This window comes from Melozone crissalis, unplaced genomic scaffold (assembly GCF_028551555.1).
Source record: "Melozone crissalis strain CALT ecotype California unplaced genomic scaffold, PUWL_Pcris_2 ptg000006l_1, whole genome shotgun sequence".
NCBI lineage: Eukaryota > Metazoa > Chordata > Aves > Passeriformes > Passerellidae > Melozone > Melozone crissalis.
In genome coordinates, this window is record NW_026535784.1 from 27,718,536 (window position 1) to 27,733,564 (window position 15,029).

Genomic DNA, 15,029 nt, shown 5'->3' on the forward strand with positions numbered 1-15,029 from the left:
ATCACAAACTTCAGCAGCTGACAGACAAATGAGGGGAAAAGGACAAATCCTCCTGTAATTTTGTACTGTATATTTACTAAGTCACCATTGAATGGTCAAAGTACATGCATGTGCAGATACACATCTATATTTTAAAAAATCTGCCAGGAGGGCTTTTCATTCATCTGCCATCAAATTTACACTAAACCCAAAGTAATAATATTGAAGATTAGACAATCCAAAACATGTGTGCATGTATGCATATTACCAGCAAAGCAAGATATGAAAAAGAATATATCCTACCATACAATATGAAAGGGCTTTTTTCTGCCTAAATTTTTAATTTTTTAACTAGTTAGGGATGAAGGGAAATCAAATTTGAGGATTTCGTATTTATCAGTCTGATATACCAAACACAACCTAGAATTCCTCAGCACCCTCAATTACCTGTTTATTTTCCTGGACTAAGCTCAATGATTTGCACAGGTCCAGCATTTCTCCAGTTCCTTCATGACTTTAAAAATCCAACATTTCTGCCTTCCAGCATGGGAACAATGGTAAACAAATGTAGTAATTAGTAATTAGTAATTTAGTAACTGCTGCCTCAATGTTAGCGACTCTGCCTTTGTTGCTAAAGTAGTACACAAACACTCCCAACTTGTAACCAAGATTTCAACCAGCTGATTTGCTGGAATATAGTATCTTTCCTCAGTTCCAGTTGCATAGGTTTGGATGCTGCCACTCAACCTTTTGACACTGAAATTGAGAATCTCTCTTAAAAGGAATAGGGAGACATCAAATACTTGAATAAATTCAGTAGTGTGAATAAAGAATGTCTTTCTTAAAAAAAAAAAAAAACAAACTGATTTAATAAAATGAATTATTTTCTGCTTTGCCAAGTTTACTAGCAGAATAAGAGGTTTTTTTCTTTTAATGGAAAAAACCCATCTGAGCCATAGAGGCACCAAAGCCTATTCAAATAGGCCATGTATTTTACAAAAGGAAAGAAGTAAACTGCTTATTAAAAAGAAAGTAAGAATTAAAGCAAAATCTAAATGGAAAGTGTTTAATGAGCATAGCCCTACATGTCATGACCCAGAAGGTAAATGGCAATGTCTTCCCTGAGGTGAGTAGAGCTATGCTGGTTTGCTTCAGCTGGTCATGTCCTAGCTGCACAAACCTTCACACACTCAGCCTTGAAAGCAAAATTACCCCACCAATCCCAGCTTTCTATAGGTACAAATCATAACAAAGCTGAGAGGAAAAATATTAGCAATACAATTTGGTTTTAGATTTTTGTTAGAGAACTGTGATATTATTTGCTTTTAATAAGCTGCTTTACACTCATTAGTCTCAAGTATTACATTGTGGTATTTGAAAATAAATTAACAATTTGCTGTGGCAAGTAACATTTGATAAATTTTTTTTAAAGATGTATTATTGCTCCTGTAATTAGAGTACAAACTTCTTGAGACAAGTGCTGGTCAGTTTATTTATGTGCAATCCTAAGCATAAAGTTTCTGTAGAATTTCTTTAGAAAGGTCAGACAAATGTTCAAAGGATTATAATGAGAATGGATGAGGCCTTTGAAGGACTATGCAGTCTTTCATTTGCTAATCTAAAGTAACACTTATTAGCAATGATGATTTCTTCAACCACTACATAGTCACCCACCTCCATGAACCAGTCAAAGTGTATCAAGGACTTCTATGATTTAGGAATCCATTGCTGTATTATAATAAATCATGGAGGTGATTAATTTCTTTCCCCCTCCTCTAAAAATTCTCACATGCAACTTTCTATTCAACTCCTGCCAAGAAAAATGTTTTAAATCTGTATTTTACCAATTATACCCTTGACAGTTTTCTTAAGACACTAAAAATTGTCAAGACTCAAATAAGAAATAAGACACATTAGTTCCTTTGTACATTGGCTTAACCGCTGTCAAGAACACTATTAGAAATTCAATACAATGTCGGATAATAACATCACCAGCACAACTGATTTCAACACAACACATTCTAAGTTCCACACCAAGACAGCTTTTACAATAATAACTGCTGTTTTCTGAATGTTCTTCATACTGTTACAGGAAAAACTGAAGTCATAATATCTTAGGATTTTTGCAATTTTACACTTCTGTAATTCATATGCAAAAGACACATGTAGATCTTAACCCATGAAATTTAAAGGTTTATAGAATACAGACTTTAGACCATCATTATAAAAGATATATTCCTTTCTTTCAAAATAAATTACTTGAAAGAGTAAACCACGTTGGCAAACCTGTTCTGCAGTAAAAATTTCTGCAATCATTCCAGGATTTTGCCGGGGATGGAATGGAGGTGTGTTGGGGGAGAATAGAAAAAGAGGCATAGAGACTCTATTATCACATAATTATAATCCATAACTAGTTCATGTTAAGATTTTAATTTTAAAGATTTACTAGCAGTGTGATAAAAATATAAAAATCAGGAAAGTAATTAGAAATAATTTAAAACATCTTTTCTCAAGTTGAAAAGTTTTACTTTATACACAGAGATGAAATTTGCATTCACAAACTCCTAATGTAAAAGTGAACCAAAGTTGCTATAACTTTTAACGCACATTTCAGTTATTAAGATATTTTAACACAAACTTCTACAACGGCCTCCCAGTTCATGAGTACATGACAATCCAGGTAATTTGGTGATTTCAGTGGATTTGCAGAGTACGTTAATCAGTGCTGAATTCAGTACAGCACTTTGCAGTTTCTAGTTTACTGTTTTGCTTTCAATACATCTAGGCACTAATGTTTGCAATTAACTTTTTTTGTAGACACAAACATACATATCAAGTATCAACAACCTCAATCTGTTACAGACTTAAATTGCAACATTTAAAATAATTGGGTCACCTAGGTTTGAACTTATATGTTGAATTTCAGTCTAAATTATAAAAGCACACCCACTTCTTTGCAAGACTCACAGCATGTATCAGCACAAAACAGTTCCAGACTTAACTTTTCAATCTTGTGTCATCCAAGTATCAGCTTTGCATAAAATGTATTTTAAAATAAGAGTAAATTGCCCATAAGTTGAAAGTATGGAACATGCAGACAGACTTGCATCTAAGACGGCAATCAGAGATACAGTTTGTGTTGTACTCTCCATTTTATTATGTTTAAGATACTATTCCCTTCATATTTGTTCAGTAGCAGCTATTTCAGCTGTAATATTAAAATGAACCTGTACAAATAATGTTTATTCTACAAAGCCAGAGTGAACGAAAAGATGAGGAACACTTAGAGCCTGTTATTCATAAACATTTTGTAATTTTATTACTTCTGATCTGCATAAGACCAGAAATACTTTTATGCAATGCTTCAGTTGCAATGTTCTGTTACTGTTAACATGCACACTTGAACTAAAAGACAAATGTAATTAGTCCAATCTGCAAACTTAAAAAATTGACTGAATGCAATTAGTACATCTTGCAAGAAACACATAAATAACTATAATTTAGATTTAAATTACTATCCTCATAACAGATGCATACACCTATATTTTCTTAGAATTGTTTACAATTGTTTACAATTTTCAGAGGTTTCTCATATATGTTTTTTAAATTTAGCCTTTTTAAACTTATTTTTCTCACAATATTGAGGAAGCATTTTTTTCCTGGACTTTAAATGTTTATGCATCACACTCAGCAGTAGTGTGTGACCATAGCCTAGTGGTTAAGAATTAAACAGTGGTGAAGCTGAGACCAAAAGGTGCACAGACAGGATGTGCAAATATTTCACTAGCTATTTAAACAAGCACAACCCTTGCTCCTTTTAAAAGGGAAAAAACAGAATTGGCATGTATTTCAATAACTATACAAGCAATATCCAGTAGGTATGCACCTTGTCATCTGAAACTAGCCTTCTGAGTTTTGATTTCAAATGCTAAAGCTTTTCCTCCAAATAATCCAGGAGACATGCATTGTAACAGCACCTAGTGATGCACAAAGACACTGTCTGTGCCTCGTACCTGTCACTTCAGACTGTCTGTGAAGCCCAATACCACAGTAAGGAACACCATTTAATATAAGTGGGTTTAGGATTTTTGGAGTGTGTTGCGTTTTTTAGCTTAAAAAAAAAAAAACAAAAAAAACCAACAAACAGCACAGCATTTTTTTCTAACATCTCTGTCAAGCTTCAGTCAGGCCACAGAACGGGTACCAGAGTCGCCTGACCCTGTACGCAAACTCCTGGAACCTGCAACACTTGTTTCCTAACAAATCACCTCTGGAGATGGAGCAGGCTTCCTATCAATCACTAACAAGTTAATTCCACATAATAAGGCAGGTTCGCATGCAGACTGATACATTGTGAAATGCTGTATCTAAAATTGATTAGAATAGCACTCAAAATGAATGCAGCCCTCCAAACCACTTCTTTGCTCTGAAACATTAATCTCACTTATAAGGAGAGCTTCATAATGGTAATGCTTGGTATGAAAAAAGTATGAAATAAATCAGGTTTTATAAGACACAGCAATTAATCAGTTTTAGAACTAAGGAAAGGCTGTTAAAGCGGCACATTTTTACAATGGCAACTTCTTTAAAGCCTCTGTTACTTCTAAAAAATTAAACGTTTAGGGCTCTCTTTTAATTGTTCATCTGACAGTGTGAACCCCAACCCTAACTCTGGGTCCCTGAAATGTTTTCTACAAGCTAAAACTCTGCAAATAATACTACTCTGTTAGAAAGATAAAAGCTTCACTTTAAGACACTCTTCAGTCTAAGAAGAATCACAGGTATCCTGAAAGGACTTATTTAACTAGTTAGCCTGGGGTAAAAAATTTATTTTATCAAACCAAGGATTTTCTAATGAACACTCTAAAATTATTTCTGATAATATTTTCTGCCCTTCATACTGCACAAACTTGCAGGTGATAGTCACCTTATCCCTACATTTACTAAAACAGTAAACCTAACAGGTTTACATGTATGCATTTAATAGAATGTATTTTCTACAGTGAAGTTATTCTTAAGAGACAATTATACTATATAGATATATTAATCTTATTAACAATCTCTAATATGTAGTACCACTATAGCTCGAATAAACCTCTAAATCTCACACAAGCGCAACTTACTCGCATAACATTTTGGAAAAAAAAATAAAAATTAAGATTTCTCTGTAAGAATTTTATAGTTTCTCTCACTCACTGACAGAGAGATGAGTTTTCTATAATAGAAACAGAGCATTAAGTATAAACATAAGAGCGGTTCTGACCTGAAGCCTTAGCATCTCTGTTCTTTTATGTCTGTACTGCACAACGCCCCTTCACAAACAGCACCTGATCCTCCGAGTTGCTGGGCACTCTCAGCTTTTATTGGGCCTAATCCAAAACTGATGCAAGTTAGTGGGAGTTTTTGCATCAATCTTCAGGGGTGTCAGTCTGCACAACGCTCGCTGATTTTAACTGAAGGTAAAGATTCTGAGAATCTCACTGAGCCAAGACTGTTAATTGTTAAGGCTAGGAAATGACAAAAAATACTTCCAGGTTATTATTTCATTTTCTAATATTTTATGGGGCTTCTATAAGACTGATGTTTACTACAGCAGCCATTATGTGCCCATTTGTAATTTAAATCTAGTTTCTATTAATATATCCTTTTCTTCTCTTTTTTCATTTGAACAGAGAATAATTACTCCCAGCTTCAAGAGATTTGACTAAGTTAAATCTTAACCTGTCTTAACCTGCTAACTGGATTATGAATGTTATTTGGGATTGTTTTTCTTCAAAACATATTAAACAAAAGAATCTCAGTGGGGTCAAGTATTTCTCATACTAAACAGAATCTTTTATCTCAGTGTTCACTCCACTGAGCCCCTTTCCATTTTTAATCAGATGTATGCATCTAATATTTCTGTACTGTTGGCTTTTTTCCCTCCCCTAATTTACTAGACCATTGAAAGTAACCCAGCAAATTCATAGTAGCAAAGCTTCAGAATTGTAAGCCAATATTTTTCCAAAATTTAAGTGATACAATTTTCATGTATATTCACATAGGGGCCCTTCTTCCAAACTACTCTTGTATTATATAAAAGTACATTTTGTGAAAATTTTTCCCTCCATACAATATTAAACTGATCTCCTTGATGTGAATGTAGTAATAATTCTGAATAGCACTTGGATTATTTTAGAAGGCAAGAGCAGTGGTATTTTTCAGAGAGTGTCTTGAAGTGTTTTACAATTAACTTTTCTCTAAGACCATAGATGAACAACATTTATACTTCAATTTATTCTTTACTAGACAGAATTTTAGGATCCACACAGCCACAGAATATCACTACAACTCTTCAGTGGTATGAAGCAAAATACTTTGCCTGAGGAAGTAAATATAAAATGCAGGGTAACAGTCAAATAAAACCAAACAAGCATTCAACTAAGGCTTAGCTTAAGAGACACATGATATTTAGAAAGTAGAAAAATAATACTGCCAAAGTTTTCCTACAAAAATATTTTAAATCTAACTACTTAAAGGAGGCTACACCTACATGATACCTTATGGAAACTGCTCCTATTAAAAAACGTTTAACAGTCTGTGAGCACATCAAGATAGGAGTTTGGGTATGTTCTCTTTTAACATTACTTTGTTAAAATGCATCTTTAGAACATAAAAGTTTTAAGTCCACAGAACAGTAGATGTGCTTCCTACGTACACATGAAGAAAAACCCCAGCAGTGTTTGGAATTTCGCGGGGGAGACCACCCCTTTCTCTCCCCAAACCACAGTGACTCACAATTTCTTTGGTCGCCGTGTGTTTTCGCTGCACGGTAACACGATTTTCACTACAGTTTACTGACTAGACCATTAGAGATGCGAGGCTCAGAACCGCCGTCCTTCGGCAGGAGAGCAGGCAGAGCCCCGGTGGCAGCCCTGGAGCACAGACCACCCGGCAGCCGTCACCGCCCGCCGCCGCTCGACCAACGCGCCGGGAGCGCCCCGCGCCCGCACAGGCGAGCCAACAAACACCAAGTTCCGAACCCTCCAGAAACTTGCTCGGACGAGCTTTCGCGCCTCCGCCCGCGCCGCTACGCTCACCGGACAGGAGTGCGGACACTTCCGTTTATCTTCCAAAAGTGAGGATGCCGACTTGGGAAAGCACCGAAACTGCTGCGGTGCCCAGTCCCGCCGCCGCCGGGAGCGCGCTCAGCCCCCCGGGAGCGCGCACAGCAGCGGCCCCAGACCCCGCTCCGAGGCCGCCGAGGCCGCGCAGCGCAGCTGCCAGACCCAGACCCCTCCCACCCCCCCGCTCAGTTTTCCGCCCGGTACCGCGGAGTTTCCACGTTAAGATGCGTCCCCGGCCCCATCCTGCTGCTCCCCCGCGCCCGCGTAGCCCCCCCTGGGGCCGCGCTCCGGCCGCAGCCGCGCGTCTCGGGACGCCCCGCGACTCCCGCCCACCGCCCGGCGAAAGTCCCGCCGCCAACGGTGCCACCGTGGGGGAGGTGGGGAACGTAGGGCCGCGAAAACCTCCGCCGGCCCCCGCGCACCGGCCCCAGCCCGCTCTGGTGCGGGCGGAGGGCAGCAGCCCCGGCTCCCCGCTGCCGGCCGGACAGCCGCGGAGCGCAGCGCGCCACTTACCGCGGGCACGCCGCGAGCCTCGCCGCCTCCGCGCCCCGGCAGCAGCGCGGGGGAGAGCGGCGCACGCCGGCACTTTGTCAGGCCGGGCGGGCGGGAGCGGAGGGCGGGCGGGAGCGAGGGGAGGGCCGGGGGCCGGGCGGGGGGAGGGCCACGAGTTGCTGCCCGCGCCCCGCGCCGCGGGAGCTTACGCGTCCCGCGGAGCTCACTTTCCCCGCCTCCTCCCCTGCCGGGCGGGCAGGGAGTTTGGCCCCTCTTCTTACGGGAGGGGAGGGCGAAGGTACGCGCACAGCGACGTGCCGGGGGGGAGGAGCGCGGGGAGGAGCCGCCGCCGCCAGCACCTACTTTCGCCGTAACGCGGGGGACTCGGCCGAGGGCCCCGGTGCTTCCTTGCGCCGCCCCAGGCCGGGACACGACCCACCGGGCTGCGGACCCTCAGGCTGCTGTCCCCCCGTCCCCGCCGCTCGCATGGAGTGCCGCGGCGCGGCTCCCACGCTGAGCCTAATCAGCGCATCCACGACGCCGGCGGTGATTTAGGGGTCATCCGCGAGCGGCACTTCAGGCTGATGAATGGCTCTTGGCCGCTGTCTGCCCTGATGAGGGTGTCTGCGTGCTCCTGATTGCAAACACTAATGAACTTACACGGCTCCGCTGCGCGTTCCCTCCACCCGGCAGGGCACGAAGCATCCCTCCGCTGCATTTTGTTTTCCGCGGAGACCTATTTATTTTTATCAGGGGAGGGAAAGAATTTGGGGAAAGAATCCGCAGCTCCCCCGCTGCACCGCAGCGTTCCCGGCCGAGCAGAGCCGGCGCCGCGGGCAGCCGCCCGCCGAGGCTCCGGGGCGCTGCCGGCAGCCCGGGCGCGGCGGGGCCGCCCGGCAAGGCCGGAGGGTGCCGGCGGCGCTCCCCGGCCCGGCAGCCCGCCCCTCGCTCGGGTACCCGCAGCCCCCCCGCCCGGCCTTCCCGCCGCACCCCGGCAATTTTCGGAGTTGGGCGGGAGCCGGGTGCCGAGTGACCTGATTACAGCTTAAACATCTGCTTTTAAAGCCATTTCTCCGTGGTGTACAAAGGCGCTTCTGCTTAGTTTTCTCCCTGACTCCTCAGCAACCTCTCGGCTCAAAGTAGTAGCTGTAACTTTTCGCACACTGAGATGTTACCTACCTACCTATCTAGGACCGCTCTCTTTTTACGCCTTTATCCTTCCCTTTTAAACTCAAAGGCGTTTCACACACGAGATGCGAAACACCCGGAGAAGTTAGACAGATGAGCAGCTTTGAACGTTTAGCTGGCTACCCGCTGCAGTACTTTGATTTTCCTAACTTTATCCACCACATCTCTGACTCTGTAATGAAAGATGCACGACTTTGTTACCTTAAAGGTTCCCAAGGAAAATCCCCGTATTCTTCTGTCCTGAAATAACTGGAAATACCTCCTAACCATGGAAACGTTACTGCAGATGTAACCAGCGGGCATTGCGAGGGAGCCAGCTGGACTATAATCAGTCCAGCAGCTTTCTCTCACATGCCCGTGTTTTACTCCAGTGTTTTTCTTTGCATTTATACTTTGCTGGGCTCGACCCGAGAGATAAGGTGCCTGGGTATATAAACTGATTCGACAGTGCTGAGGTCAGCATGTGGGAATTACAGCAGGTACTACACACACAGAGCCAGCATCACACAGCACCGTTATACAGCAAGTGCAATACAAAACCACAAATGTTTCAAGCATTTTTAAGTCAACAGTCAGTGTGTAATTCATTATATGAGCACACAGAAAGGAAGAGAAAAAAAGTGTTTTAAAATGGCAATGACGCGTCTTCGTCCCCAGAAAAGTTTCAATAAAAGTAACTACTTTTAAATAGAGGTTTGCCAAAGTATTTTAAAGATACAACAACTAAACCAATGGATTTAAATGAATACTCTCTACTGACTTCATGGGTGGCTCTGAAGTGGTGGCATTTCATTTCAAAAAGTAGGAGCCACAGAGACCTCGAGAGAGAGAGTTCTGTGCAGGTAAGTGCACAGACAATACAGGCAGAATTGGAATCATCATGACCTTGTCTTTCGAATAAAATATACTACAAAGAGTTTAGCTCTTACAAGAAAGCACTCAAAGTGTGAAAATGTGAATTGCACAAAATTCATTGTTACAAAACGCCTATAGCTAGGCACACAGGAACAATCAACCCTGAACTTACACCAAATACTGCAATTGTTGTTACATGTTACACAAAATAGCATTTCTGCTAAACTACAAGCCAATCTTGTAGACTCAGGGTTTTACTTACAATTTTTTTCTTTTGGCTTACAGTGCTAACACAATATTTAAAGTGATGTTTTGCAAATGCAAATTTAAAGCACTGTATTTTGCACTACTACTTCATCCATTTTCAATACCTTTGCTAAATCCATTAACATTTTCAACTTTTTACTGCCCTCAAATACATTAAGATGCTGCTTTATTATAAATAGAAAGGTAACATCGTACCTTCCTTGTGCGAAGCCTACTGGATAGACAACAAAAGTCAACTACTTATTGATACACATTTGAAGTTCTTGAGCAAGAACAAGTTATTTTGGCACTCTTAACTTGGACATCACTGAAGCAGCATTACCAGGCTTACTTTAATTTAATTACATTTCAGCCCTTAGAGTTTAAGTTAATTTGAAAAGTGTGCAGGCACATCTGAGTTAGAGCTTTGTAGGAAACTATCTTCTTAATGTCAACTATTAAATGTGATTAAACTCTCTAAAATCACAGAGCAGCTATTCCTTACTCATTTGGATTTTTTAGATTTCCAGTAAGCTCACTATTTCAGCACTGAAAGAACAAAAGGGTATGCGTTCCTCATCGACTTAGAGATATTTATTTTTTTTCAGACGGGACTATCAGTAAATCTTTTTGGACGGTAGGTGCTACTGAGAGGAAAGAGCAGGACGTCCTCTGATGCGAGACATGCCGGCTCCTGCACTAATCTACCAGTAACTCCAAAAGACGACACACATTCAAGACATTGTCACGTTCTTTGCAAACTTCCTAAATTGTTCTTAACGTGTCCTTCCGTACTTGAACAGTAACTCGGGCTTTGCCAGGCTTTTCGGCATTTTCTGGTTCCAGGGCGCCACGCTCTTTGGGATATTCGCACGGCTGAAAAAAACCCCAGATCTCAAGATCTCTGCATTGTTAACGATCCTGGATCTACAGCTCATGGAGGAAGAAATTGTTTCTAACCATCCATTTTCCTTCGGGGTAAGAGTCAAGACGCGCTTTACTGCAGCTAGGTAGGGATTGCCTCTACGTAACGGAAACAACTGGCAGCATTGTCCTGCGTCAGGATACTTCATAATCACAACTCTAATTTAAAAAAAAAAAAAAAAAAAGTTCTCCTTTCGACTCAGTCTTGCTGGCTGGTCATCAAATGGAAACAAGTGTTCCCTTTAGTTGGCGCGGGCAGCTCCGCGGCTGCCGCTGCTGTGCAAGCCCCGCGAAGGGACGGAGTTGGCAGCCGCTCGAGCGGCCGCTCCCGAGCTGTCGGCGGGACGGCCGAGCCCGCGCAGCCCCCGCGCCGCGCCCAGCGCGGACCGCGGCGGGGCCGGGTCAGAAGGTGACGAACCCGCCGTGACCGCGCTCTGCCCTAAGCCCCGGAGAGAACCGCACCGCTCCTCGCTGGGAACCGGGAAACTTTGGGAAGAAGGGGCCGCCCGTGGCGGCGGGCGCCAGGGGAAGGCGCAGTGCGCGGGGGCGCAGTGACGGAGCGCAGCGGCTGCGGACGCGCGGAGCTGCGCGGGGCTCGCTCCGCGCCGAGGGCTGCGCTGCTGCCTCGCCCGCCTCACGGCCAGCAGCACATCGAGAGGCACCTTTTCCCCGAGTATCGAGTTGCGGTAAAATTGTAAAACAAATATTCTAATCTGATCACTGACAAAGGCATAAAATTAAATAGCTGTCTGCAGAGGGAAATATGTCTTAATTACCTTAATTAAAGCAAGATAGGGCCTTACACACGTTCATTTTGAAGCCACTAAATGTACTGATTATCATACAAATCAACCTTTAAATGGGGGTCATGCTTTTCCACTACATTAGTTTGTGTTCCACTGCATAAAATAAAGCTATATGGGAAGCTGACCTCTAGTGAAAATGATGCACTTCAGCTGCACAAAACTGCTGACCCTCTTCATTGGGTCCTCAGGAAAGAACCTGAAGGAGTTTGCATACGATCTGGAATACAAAAATGCCTTTCATATTGTGTTAACACTGCATTAGGAACTACTGCCTGAGCTAAACTTATGGCCCTAAACCAAAGCCCATAATCATTTTAATCACCTTGTATTCATAAGTAGGAGCCATCACAAAGCGCTGTTATTGCCATCATTGTGTGAGTTACTACACAAGGCCGTGAAAAATGTAAGATTTGTGTTTGCTGGTATAACACTTTCCCAGCCACTATAGATAGGTGCAACTATCCATATTTTCCTTTAACAGGAGGAATGCAGAATATTTATAGCAATTCGGAAGTCAACATACAGACCTTATATGTACATATAGAAGTTTATGTAATTAAGTCACATTCAGAATTTATGATATTTACAAGAAAGAAGAGGCTTTGTTTTACCTAAGCTTCATAGTCATGATTAACATTTTTGTTTTCCTTTCTAGCTAAAAGACATATTTTAAAAAATAACAAGAAATTCCACCAGAAAAACGTTCAGATTTAGGAAATGTGCAGAAAAGATGATTTAAAGAAAAGGACATTGCACGAGGAAAAAAGAAACTAAAAGTGCTTTTATGTTGTCTGGTTCTTTCCTTTTCTTTTTCTCCTGTGCCATGTACTCCTTCTAGCAGAAGACATCACTAATAAATGCAGTCTGGGAAAATACCTCTCTAACCAAAAGCTCTAATAGCAATCTGCTATTTTATTATCATAATTTGGATGTTAATTGCTCTGATGTGCTGAAACAGAGATTATATTAAAATACTACCAGTTTAAAAAAAAATTCTTAGGCTGTTAGTAGTAAAATATGTTGTATTCAAGATGACTGCTTTCATTCCTGGAAGACAAGAGTTCAGGCAGTGGAGTGGTAACAATCTGTGTTTGTTCCTGTCTGCTCAGGAGAACTGTTTCTAATTGATCTGGCATGGAATTTAGTTGGAAATGTGTATGTTGCAACCTAAGCACAGTCCCTGTATGCTTTGTAAAGTGATCACCATATGGGCCTTATTTGAAACATTTGAAGGTTTTAGCTATTAACCTTGTTTAAATTCAACTCTCTGAGCTGAAAAATATACGTAACTGTGTGTATATCTATTGATATATAAATCTATATGTGTCTACATGAATACAGACATATACACATATATGCATAAATACAAATCTACATCTATAGCCATACATACAAACTGACCATTTTAGGTATCATGAACATGTGTCAGTTATTTGCATGTTATTACTTATTAATAAAGGTACTAGTTACATATTTAGAAATTCTGTTGAGTGGAAATATTGTTCTGATACAGACGTGGCTGATGTTACAGAGTCATTTTCTGTAGATGCCATTTTAATATTTGGGAGTATTTTTGCATTCATTTCTTTGTGAAAAAGATATGCTCAGATCTATTTTGGCACATCAGAATATTTTTTAACCACCATTCTGATGTCACAGAGATTTAATTAGGAAAGCCCAGATAAATAACAGGAAAACTCAAGTTCTTTCACAGAAGACTCTCAGGAGACAATGGGTAACTGTGATTCTTTCAGTTGCAGGGCCAATCATCATATTTTAACCCTCACAAATCTTAATAGTTATTTCTTCTTGTGAATGTAAAATGAATGGCTAGGCTTTGTTGCAGGTAACAGTACTAAGTTATGAATGCTGATGGCCTTCTTGTACAGCCTTAAGTTACATTGAAAAAGATACAGTTTCTTTAATTAAAAAAGCTGCACTGAACTAATCCCTGTAGCTGAAAAAAGAAAAGTTTTAAGCAATCTCTTTCTGCTCTGGGAGAGAAAAGCAGACAATACCATAACAGATCAGAAACATAAGCTATAGTGTGCAGCCAGGAGCACAGCAGGGAACTGAATACTGCTCCGACTGTGTCATTTTTTAATCCCCCATCCCAGTTTTCCCCGTCTGACCTCATGCTGAGATGAAGTTATCACAGAAGACAGCTTTACTCTTACCAATGAATCCAACCCTGGATCTGTATTATCCTCAGCAGATCAAAACACCGCTTTCATCAAATAGCATTATCTGCATAAAAGGCATGCAATTGCCTGATAATTTCACCCAAACTATGCTATTCATTTAAAGGACAAGAAGAGAAATGTAATTCATTCCTTTTTTCCCCCCTGGAAAAGCTAACTTATACTTCACTCATGGGAACTTTTCTTTTTTTAACATGAGATCCCAAGAAGAGGTCCATTAAAAGTTTCCCTCTGGTTTACAATTAATTGTTAGAGAACCCCTGTGCCATATGAGTGAAACAAGTGTAGTTATGCAGAAAACTGGCAGAGAAAATTCACAAAGCTTGCTGTAGCCATGATACTGATTCCATTAGCCATGGTCCTGCTAACCCTAATAATCAAATCATATATAGCATAATTGTAGCAGCCTACAAATAAATAGTAGCTGAAGGTGTTTACAGGACTTTCCTACAAATGGAAATTTGAAGTCTAATAATTTTGCCCTAGCTCAGAAAGACTGCACCACAAGATCCTGAAATATCTTCACTAATGTATGTGTTGTTTATAAAAAACATGTACATATATTAAAAACTCATGCTGGTGCCTTGTCTTCCAGAAAGGAAAGCACATAATACTATGGCTCATTGGTTTTATTGATACACACAAAACATTAAAATCATGACGGAGGTGGGGCAGAGTGCTCCAAGTGAGTGCTGTTACATCTTTTGTATTTGGACTATTACATGTACTCTGCTTGTGAAACTATTCTTGCTATTTGTCTGCTTGTAAAGGTCTCATGCATATCTCTTCCACAATAAAAAAAACCCTCTCAAACCTAAAAAAAATATGTTGTTTTTAATGTTTTTGTTTTCTAATACTTCTCTGAAAGAGTAAAGATACGTTTGCGTTGGAGTCTTGTGTTTCCTAGTTTGTTGAGAAGAGGCTTTATTTCTTGAATAGCAGTGTTTATGTTCAGCACCAGAAATAAACACTGATTTGTATCTGGCAGAGGGAATTTTCTCTTTCTTTTTCTAATAGTACAAAGCCCTTGGCATGTCATGGGACTGCAAATACTAAACTGAGTACTTGTTGTGGCCCAAATATTGCCTACTCCATACAATGACAGTTACTTTTCTTTGGGAGCACTGGACAGGTACTGTCCTCTATTCAGAGGATAATTTTTTTTCCCCCAGCATGTCTTTGATACTTTTTAAAACAGGAGTTCTTTGAAGTGGCTCAGAGGTTTGGAATCA

General features: G+C 41.3%; 1 protein-coding gene across 18 annotated transcripts in view; it reads right to left on the minus strand.

Annotated features, from left to right (window-relative positions):
• TENM3 (teneurin transmembrane protein 3) overlaps positions 1-15,029 on the minus strand; it is a 1,290,863-nt gene that overhangs the window by 400,054 nt on the left and 875,780 nt on the right. Inside the window, exon 1 of one of the 18 annotated variants that reach the window (XM_054295908.1) lies at positions 7,599-7,654. The exons of the other annotated variants lie outside the window; for them this stretch is intronic. The gene's annotated coding sequence lies outside the window, so the exon portion shown is untranslated. Of the gene's footprint in view, positions 1-7,598; positions 7,655-15,029 lie in introns of those variants that run through there. 18 annotated transcript variants of the gene reach the window in all.